The following is a 10879-nucleotide window of genomic DNA, read 5'->3' on the forward strand; positions in this document are numbered from 1 at the left end:
TTAACACAGCATAAGAGAAGACTACCACATGGACCTTGACAGATGGAACACATAGAAATCCAATAGACTACATCTGTGGAATGAGACAATAGAAAAACTCCATGTTATCAGTGAAAACAAGGCCAGGGGCAGATTGTGAAACAAGCCATCAATTGCGCCTATGCAAATTCAAACTGAAGCTGAAAAAAATGAAAATAAGTCCACGAGAACCAAAATATGATCTTGAATATATCCCATGTGAATTTAGAGATCATCTGAAGAACAGATTTGATACATTAAACACTAAAGACTGAAGACCAGAAGAGTTGTAGGATGACATCAAGAACATCATACAGGTAGAAAGCAAAAAGTCATTAAGAAGACCAGAAAGAAGGAAAAGGTCAAAATGGATGTCAGAAGAGACACTGAAATTTGCTCTCCAGTTTAGAAATGGAAGAACTGAGGAGGTCCAAGAGCTGAGCAGAAAATTTCAAAGATCAGCTCGAGAAGATAAAGCCATGCAAAAATCTGGAATCAAAAAACCAAAAAGGAAGAACACGGTCAGCATTTCTCAAGCTGGGGGAACTGAAGAAAAAATTCAAGCCTCAACTTTCGTTATTTAAAGATTCACTTGGTAAATTATTGAATGATGCAGAAAGCATCAAAAGAAGATGGAAGGAATACACAGAGTCACTGTACCAAAAAGAAATGGTTGATGTTCAACTGTTTCAAGTGGTAGCATATGATCAAGAGCCAATGATACTGAAGGAAGAAATCCAAAGTACATTGAAGGAATTGGCAAAGAACAAGACAACAGGAATTGGTGGAATAAAAAATTGAAATCTTTTAAGAAAGTGAGGTGGCACAGGAGGCACTCACTCATCTATGCCAAGAGATTTGGAAGACAACTATCTGGCTGACTAATTGGAAGAGATCCATTTTTGTGCCCATTCCAAAGAGAGGTGACCCAACAGAATGCAGGAAATCATCGGACAATCTCTTTCATATCCCATGTGAGTAAAGTTTTGCTAAAAGTAATACAGAAATGGCTGCAAGCATACTTTGACAGAGAACTTACAGAGGTTCAAGCCGGATACAGAAGAGGACATAGAACTAGAGATATCATTGCTGATGTCTGATGGATCTTGGCTGAAAGCAGACAATACAAGAAAGATGTTTACCTGTGCTTTATTGACTATGCAAAGGCTTTCAATTGTGTGGATCATGAAAAGCTATGGACAACATTGCAAAGTATGAGAATTCCAGAACACTTAATTGTGCTCATGAGGAATCTGTACCTGGACGAAGAGGCAGTTGTTCGAACAGAGCATGGGAACACTGAATGTTTTAAAATTAAGAAAGGTGTGCGGCAGGGTTGTATTCTTTCACCATACTTATTTAACCTGTATTCCGAGCAAATATTCTGAGAAGCTGGGTTATATGAAGAAAAACATGACATTAGGATTGGAGGAAGACTCATTAAAAACCTGCGATATGCAGGTGATACAACCTTGCCTGCTGAAAGTGAAGAGGACTTAAAACATTTACTGATGAAGATCAAAGAGCACAGCCTTTGATATGGATTGCATCTCAATGTAAACATTCTTCATTCTTATCAACGAAGAAAAGATTGAAGTTGTCAAGGACTTCATTCTTCTTGGATCAACTATCAACACTCACGGAAGCAGCAGTCAAGAAATCAAACGACGTATTGCATTAGGGAAATTCTGCTGCACAGGAACTTTTAAAAGTGTTGAAGAGCAAAGATGTCAGCTTGAGGACTAAGGTGCGCCTGACCCAAGCCATGGTATTTTCAATAACCTCATATGCATGTGAAAAGTGGACAGTGAATAAGGAAGACCGTAGAAGAAGACGTAGAAGAATTGATGCTTTTGAGTTATGGTGATGGAGGAGAATATTGAAAATGCCATCCTGGTTTGGTGCTGTGGGTTAATGTGTCAGACTGCAAAGCCAGAGTGCTCCATGGAGACCAAGATGGCCAAACTTCGTCTCTCATACTTTGGACATGTTTAGTAAGGTGGAGGGTCAGAGAAAAAGAGGAAGACCCCCAACGAGATGGACTGGCCAAGTGGCAGCATTGATGGACTCAAGCGTGGCAACAGTAGTGAGTTTGGCCCAGGATAGGGCAGTGTTACGTTCTGCTGTGCATAAGGTCGCTATGGGTCGGTAACAACTCAATGGCACCTAACAACAACAACAAACCACCCTGAGGTGCTCACCTTCCAGCACTATATCAGTCAATGTTTCACTGCAGATTGTCATTGCATTTTTTTTTTTCCAGAAGTAGATCGCTGGGTCTTTCCTCCTACTCTGTCTTCGGAAGCTCCGCTTATACCTGCCCTATGGGTAAACTTGCTGGCATCGCTTCCAGCATAATAGTAACATGCAAGCCACCACAGTATGACAAACTAATAGACAAGTAGATGAGAAATGAGAGATTTCAAAAACTTCATGAAAAAATGCCATTATCTTTTCATTTTTTTTCCATGAACATTTTGAAGCTCCCTTTGTGTGTATGTGTATTTACTTTCTACAATATTTTGTTGTTGTTGTTGATAGGTGCTTACCCTGTGCAAAAAAGAACAAAACACTACCCAGTCCTGCAGCAACCTCACAATTGTTCCTACGCTTGAACCCATTGCTGCTGCCACTGTGCCAATCCATCTCTTTGGGGGTCTTCTTTTTTGCTGATCCTCCACTTTACCAAGCACTTTACCAGTCCTTCTGCAGGGACTGGTCCCTCCTGACAATATGTCCAAAGTATGAGAGACAAAATCTGGCCATCCTGACTTCTAAAGAGAATTCTGGATGTACTTCTTCCAACACAATACTAAGACTGTGAAAAGTGATGTGGGAGCAGCATTTGACCTCCTCTTACTTCACTAAGTAAGGGTCAAACTCAGCATCAGCCCAAAGGCAATTCCTATGTGACTGAGGTCAGACATGACTCCAGCCTTCTACTTTATGATACTAACTTTTTCCCACAGCGCTGTCTTCTTAGCTGTGTTCAATAATTCATTGCAATAGCCACATAGAACTCAGACCCCATAGTCACAGTTATGGGGTTTACTAGGAAGGTTGTTGTTGTTGTTAGGTGCCATCAAGTTGGTACTGTCTCATAGCGACCTTATGCACAGCAGAATGAAACACTGCCTGATCCTGGGCCAACCTCACCACTGTTGCCATGCTCTAGTCCATCCATGCTGCCACTTGGCCAATCCATCTCGTTGGGGGTCTTCCTCTTTTTCTCTGACCCTCCACCTTGCAAAACATGATATTCTTCTCCAGAGACTGGTCCCTACTGACAATATGTCTGAAGTATGAGAGACGAAGTTTGGCCATCCTGGCCTCCAAGGAGCATTCTGGCTGCACTTCTTCCAAAATGGATCTATTGGTTCTTTTTGCAACCCATGGCACTTTCCATATTCTCCTCCAACGCCATAACTCAAAAGTATCAATTCTTCTATGATCTTCCTTATTCACTGTTCAACTTTTGTATGCATATGAGGTTATTGAAAATACCATGGCTTGGGTCAGGTGCACCTTAGTCCTTAAGCTGACATCTTTGTTCTTCAACACTTTAAAAAGGTCTTGTTCAGCAGATTTGCCTAATGCAATACAGTGTTTGATTTCTTGACTGCTGCTTCCGTGAGTGTTGATAACAGGTTACAATGCAAGATTAGAAATACTCAGGGCACAGTTCTTCCAGTTAGAACAGCCTTTTCCCGTCCAAGCCCTCAGACAGACCTCTCCTAGGTTATTAGCCTCTCATCCACAGGCTCCTTGGTTTCTACCTTCCTGCAGCAAAGTTACAAAGCTCTTTTAGCAATGCTGATAAATGCCCAATGGGCGGTCTATTTCTGCTATAATCCTCAGCCCAAGGGTGCTCAGTTCCAGCTCCATGGGTCAGCAAACCTAGTACTCCAAACATGTGCCAGGATGCATCCCACTCCACGAGTGAGTGTCCTCCTTGAAGGCATTCCATAAACAGGGAAGTCCACCATTCTTTCTGGTGCTTTGGCTCTTGATTCTACTGCTGCTGCTCCTCTGATACTTCTCTGCTTCTCCTTTGGTATCACAGCTTTCTGCCCCTGGGTCAAAGAGGTTCAGTGAACAGGGATATCAGGGTTCAAAGGGCACACTCCCCCCATGGCTCTCTCTCTTTGATAGTAGCAAAATCCCATCCCCCTCCTGTTTCTCAGGTGGCTCATTTTAAACCAGCAGGGATGGCAAAATTGACCAATCCTCTCATTAGATTTCCAAGTTTTTACCATCACAGTTAGCCCTGTTAACAATCATTCACAACTGAATCACATCATCCTATCAGCACCTTCTTCCACCTGTTCTTATCCAGACCAATCAGGGAATAGTGGTTACAGGAAGTGGTGGTTACAAAAACTGTGGGCAGAAGAGTCCTATGAAGTAATTCACTGCACTGCAGACTCCTTGCAGTTATTATTGTTTTCAAAATATTATAGAGTCCTGGTGTGGTACTGTAGGATAAGCACTGGACTGTTAACTGCAAGGTTGGCAGTTCAAACCCACTAGCCTGTTCTCAGAAATCCTATACAGGGTCACTATGAGTTGCAACTGACTGATAGTACACAACAACAACAAAAGAGCCAAATTTAGAAATTGCACACTGCCCTATTTTTAAAAGGCAGTTTAGCTGCTTGCAGTTTAGCTCAGAAAAGCTCAGTAAATTCACTCACCCTCAACATTAACTATTTCATTTCTTACAACCAGTGAGTGAGCCATCAAGAATGGGTTGATTTGCATCACAAATAATATCACTTCAAAAATAAAATCTTTGATTATTTTCATTCAATTTTCGCTCATAGCAGAAGACAAGGACACTACAGGGGCTATTTCCCTGCTTATCTACACCAGTGAGGACCAGAGGGAAGTGAAGAAGATCAACAATGCTCACACCATTGGCTGCAATGTTGCCAGCTGGGCCACTGCTGTTGTACCTAGACCAGCCATCAGGGCAGAAACCCAACTACATCAAGAAGTTTGCATCAGGCAGGTATAGCAACCTCATCAAGCTGTGGAAGAGGAGGAAGATGGCCCATGGAAGGAAGGGCAGAGGCTAGAAGTGCACAGTGACTGAGGTCGAGACCCTCCATTGATCTGCCAACAAGCACCATCTCCAGCTGCTTCCAGGATGGACATGTATTCATCTGGACTTGTGATGATGCCTTGGGCAATGCATGGTCCCTGAAATGTTACACAAGTTCAATGATGTTGTGTGGCACATGAGCTGGTCCATCACAGCCAATACCCTGGCTGTCTCAGGTGAAGACAATAATGTGACTCTGTGGAAGGAGTCAGGGGACGGGTAGTGGATATGCATCAGTGATGTCAACAAAGGCCAGGCATTTGTGTCTACCTCTGTCACCGAGGGCCAGCAGAATGAACGGTGACAGGACAGGTGGGGCCTGCTCCCCACCTGCCAATTCCAGGACTGCCCTTCTCTGGGCTGGCCAGTTAGACAACTGGGAAGCCATGCCCAAACCCAAACAGTCATCCCAGCAAGTGTTACAGGGGCAGCCTCAGAGATTATCTGCCTTCACATGATTGGATACGGTTTGTAATTTATTCTCTAACTGAAAACACTTATGTTACAAAAAACCCTGATGATCTGCTTTGTACCTTTACAGATCATCAGGGTTTGTTTTTGTTTTTCAAATAAGCAATGAGATTTTATTTAATTACTTTGGAAACAAAACCCCCAAATAAAATGTGAACCCAAAAGATACATTTAAAATGGCCAAAAAAACATTTTAAGAAAATAGATTTGAAGATCACTTGTAGTTTTTTCTTTAACATGAGTGTTTTCAGTTAGAGAGGGCAGTCCTGGAATTGGCAGGTGGGGAACAGTTTAGTCTAAGAGTGGGGGGGGGGGGGGGGGAGATAGCATCCCCACTAAAGAGTTTTCATCTTGTCTACATCGGTCTGGTGAAAGGAGATGGGGATAGGATTATTTTGATTCAATACTGAATTAATTGTTATCATGACTAATTGCAATAGTCACAACTGTAAAGGTAGAAGATGTGTAACAAACAGAGGGGAGTAGTTAATCTTACATTCTAGGAACAGAGGATCCTAGGACCATCAGGAGAGAAGAACATGAGCAGAATGTAGGATCCTAACCAGAGAAGCAGGGACACCAGAAGCAGAGGCAAAGGTGATGGCCTGGGGAGAGAGTGCAGCTGAGGACTCTAGACTCATGGAAAGACAAAGACTGTGTGCTGAGAGACAGAGACTGGCTTGCAAAATGTGCCCTTTGGTTATTTTAACGATTATATATTCCTGGCTGTTTCTGTGTACATTAAAAAAAAAAAAAAAAAGAGGGATTGGAGGGAAATACTCTTAACTGATGGTACCTAGAGGGGATTATAATCATTGCAATGAAATAAAATATGATTGGTTTCATTGCAATGAAACAAAATCTAATGTTCCGCTATGTAAACTAATATTCAATTCACAATAAAATCTTTTAAAATAAATTGATAAACTAAAAGTCCTATGGGGTACCTCTTCTCTGTCATATGGTGTTGCTGTGAGAAAAATAAATAAATAACTTAAAAAACAAAGCTTGGCATATTCTACATCTGAATTATGTAAACACAGAAAATATGAAGTGCAAGCCCTCAATACCATATACAACATATGTCAGATTTCCTAGTGAACATTTTTCTTCTTGCTTATTCAGCTTTATGATGAGAAATTTATATTTAGGCAGATAGCAAATGATAGCCATCTGGGCATGGCCAGCAAAAAGAATTTTCTTTCATTCCTTCAGAAAGGTCAAATGCATCTGCCTAATCATCTTTATAAGCTGAAGGTGATTATCAAACATATATTATTTAACCCTTCTGTGCCTTTCCTTGATGAGGATCCAATTCTGTACTTTCCAAGTCAGATTGTAATAAGCTATCATGAGTACGGGGTCCTGGTATAGCACTGTAGGATAAGTACTGAACTGCTAACCTCAAGATTGGAGGTTCAAACCCACCAGCCACCCCTCAGAAACCTTGTAAAGGGTGACTATGAGTTGGAACCAACATGTCAGCACACCACCACCACAACAACATTATGAGTAAAGCTAAAGGTTACAAAAGTGTGAGTCATGTTTATCAGGTTGTTGGGTTTTGCTGTGTTTTGTTTTACTTAGGTAAACTTCACTAGAGTGAATTGAAGATGGACAAGTTCAGGTGGACTTCTAGTCCTAGCACTTGTTATCAGACTGTCGTCCTTTTGTTGGGACCTTGGAAACAAGTCCAAGAGTTCATATTTGATCAGCATAAATTTCAAATGTCTAATAGCATAACATTTTATTCCTCTGTTTCCAAACATAAGCCCTCCCCACCAAATCAAGTGATTATAAGATCATGCATTTTCCTAAAGATCAGACTGAGTTAATGCACATAAACAGGTACACAAACTTTTAGTAATTCAACAGAAAAAATTTAAGGTCAGATTTTTATTCCTATTGTTAATTTAAAAGATTTATTTACTTTACACAATACTTACTCTCCTTGAAATCATTATTATCTTTAAGAAAAGAAACCAATCGTTTTCTATTTGTTAGTTTTGGTAAAATAAAAGTCAGTATTTACAGATTTATTAGCAAGGCACTGAGCTTTACTAATTTAACAACGAGGTTATCCATTAGACTAAAACGGTAAAGAAGATCCTAGTTAGTAAATGTTTTCAATGCTATTTTGTCCATATTAGTCTTAGTTCAGCTTAGGTCCGATTTATGTGGTGCTGTAGAATCATCCCTGGACTGTGGACTGCAAGGTCGGCAGTTCAAACCCACCACCAGCTGTTCCTCAGAAACCCTATACAGGGTTGCTATGAGTCAGAAGTGACTTGGCAGCACTTAACAACAACAACAAATACGTAAAACAGTGATCACTGACGGTAAGCTGGCTAGCAATATGTCACGTTCCTTCCACTACAGGACCTTTGGACATGCCGTTCCCTTAGCAGGGTGTACTCTTTGTTACAGATTAAACTGTGTTCCAAAAAAACATGTGTTGTGCATCCTAACCTCTAAATGTGTAGTTCTCATCCCATTTGGGAATATACTGTCTTTGTTATAAGGCAGGATTGTTGTTGTTAAATATCATCAAGTTGGTTCCAACTTATAAAGGCCCTGTGTAGGGTTTCCGAGGAGCAGTTGGTGGGTTTGAACTGCCAGCATTGTGGTTCACAGTCCAGTGCTGATCCTACAGCACCACACCAGGAGTCCAATGTAGGATTAATCTAGGGTATATCTTCAGTCAATCTCTTTTGAGATATAAAAGAGATTTTTAAAGAAAAATTAGCAGAGCAGAGATAGGGGAAGTGAGATCCTAATCACATGAAGATTGCCCAGAAGCAGAAAATAAAATTTCCATTTGCTAAAACCATCCACTTGTAGGGTTTCTGTTCTAGTAGAACTAGATCAGCAAGACATTTTTCTGTCCTGTTTGCAATAACCTACAGTCTTCAACTTGGTGTTCATTTCCCCAGGGAAACATTTTCTAACCACCCTCCCTAGGTCAGCATCCCACCTCCACATTAGAGGTTCTCGTAATACCCAGAAACTCTCATTCTTAGAGCATGTTACAGCTGTAGTTTAATCTGTGTCTGCCTTACCCACTCTCCTGGAAGTTGGATCGGAGCAGAAACTGTGACTATTTTTATTTACTACTGTATTCCAGGGCTGACCACAAGTTCTAATACATGATAAATGATGGATGTAAAGTTAGCCCTTTATATATAAATTTTCATAACGAAAGACAGTTTTTACTATCATATCAATAAAAACTAGAGGGAAATCATGTATTTATAAAACCTATCATTTTTTCTCCATTTTCAATTCATCAGTATTGATTTTTACTTATTTATTATTGTGAAATGAGTGAGAGTTTACATAGCAGATCATCAGTTTAATAATTGCAAAATCACACATTTGCTTCATAACAGTGATTGCAATCCCCTCCAGATACCATCAGTTGATAGCATTTATCTCTATTTCCTTTAAATCTTGCATTTCTACCTGTGTCTCCTGCTACCTTCATCTTTCCTATGCCAACCTCTCTCTTGTTGTATATTGCCTGCCTCATCACCCATGTTAACATGTGTCTACCCTCTAGCCTGTGAATAATTCCCTCCTCCCACCCCCACCTCTTGGTAATAATCATAGAATGTTTTATTTAGCAAGAAAATATTTTCCTAACTTTTTATAGCAATGGTCTCATATAATTTTTGTGCTTTTGTTATGCTATTTTCACTCAGCATAATGTCCTCCAGGTTCATCCATGCTGTGAGGTGTTTTAAGGATTCATGATTATTCTTCAATGTTGTGTAATGTTTCGCTGTGTCTATGTTCCAAAGTTTGTTTAACCATTTTTCTGTTGATGTACACTTAAGCTGTTTCCATTTTGTTGCTGTTGTTATTGTGAGTAATGCTGCAATGAGCATGGGTACACATATCTAGTCATGCCAAAGCTCTCTTATTTTTTGAGGATGTATACCAAGTAGAGGTATTGCTGGGTCATATGTTATTTCTAGTTCCAACTTTCTGAGGAAGTGCCACATCATGTTCCACAGTGGTTGTACCATTTCAAGTCCCACCTGCGATGTAAGAGGGTCCTAGTCTCTCCACACCCTCTTCAGCATTTGCTGTTAATGCTAATAATGCTGGAGTGATATGATAACTCATTGTTGTTTTGATTTGCATCTCTCTATTGGCTAATGAGATATCATTGCTGATGTCCGATGGATCTTGGCTGAAAGCAGAGAATATAAGAAAGATGTTTACCTATGCTTTATTGACTACGCAAAGGCTTTCAATTGTGTGGATCATGACAAGCTATGGAGAACATTGCAAAGTATGAGTATTCCAGAACACTTAATTGTACTTCTGAGGAATCTGTACCTGGACCAAGAAGCAGTTGTTCGAACAGAGCATGGGACACTGAATGTTTTAAAATTGGGAAAGGTGTGTGACAAGATTGTATTCTTTCACCATCCTTATTCAGCCTGTATGCTGAGCAAATAATATGAGGAGCTGGGTTCTATGAAGAAAAACGTGGCGTCAGGATTGGAGGAAGACTCATTAACAACCTACAATATGCAGATAATACAACCTTGATCGCTGAAAGTGTAGAGGACTTGAAACATTTACTGATGAAGATCAAAGAACACAGCCTTTGGTATAGATTGCATCTCAATGTCAAGAAAACAAAAATCTTCACCACTGGACCAATAAACAACATTCTTATCAATGGAGAAAAGATTGAAGTTGTCAAGGACTTCATTCTTCTTGGATCAACTATCAACATTCGCGGAAGCAGCAGTCAAGAGATCAGACGACGTATTGCATTAGGCAAATGTGCTGTACAGGAACTTTTTAAAGTGTTGAAGAGCAAAGATGTCAGCTTGAGGACTAAGGTGCACCTAACCCAAGCCATGGTATTTTCAATAACCTCATATGGATGCGAAAGCTGGACAGTGAATAAGGAGGATCGTAGAAGAATTGATGCCTTTGAATTGTGGTGTTGGAGGAGAATACTAAAAGTGCCATGGACTGCCAAAAGAACCAATACATCTGTTTTGGAAGTGCAGCCAGAGTGCTCCTTGGAGGCCAAGATGGCTAAACTTTGTCTCTCATACTTTGGACATAATGTCATGAGGGAACAGTCGCTGGAGAAGGATGTCATGCTGGGTAAGATGGAGGGTCAGAGAAAAAGAGGAAGACCCCCAATGAGATGGATTGGCCAGGTGGTGTCATTGATGGCATCAAGTGTGGCAGCGGTAGTGAGGTTGACCCAGGATCGGACATTGTTTCGTTCTGCGGTGCATGGGGTCACTATGAGTC

At 40.6% G+C, this 10879-nt stretch overlaps 1 pseudogene; it reads left to right on the forward strand.

Moving 5' to 3' along the window:
* The window catches only part of LOC102829628, a 34453-nt pseudogene extending 29027 nt beyond the window's left edge, over positions 1-5426 (forward strand).
* The last annotated feature ends 5453 nt before the right edge of the window (positions 5427-10879 follow it).

This window comes from Chrysochloris asiatica, unplaced genomic scaffold (assembly GCF_000296735.1).
Source record: "Chrysochloris asiatica unplaced genomic scaffold, ChrAsi1.0 scaffold00143, whole genome shotgun sequence".
NCBI classification, from domain to species: Eukaryota; Metazoa; Chordata; class Mammalia; order Afrosoricida; family Chrysochloridae; genus Chrysochloris; species Chrysochloris asiatica.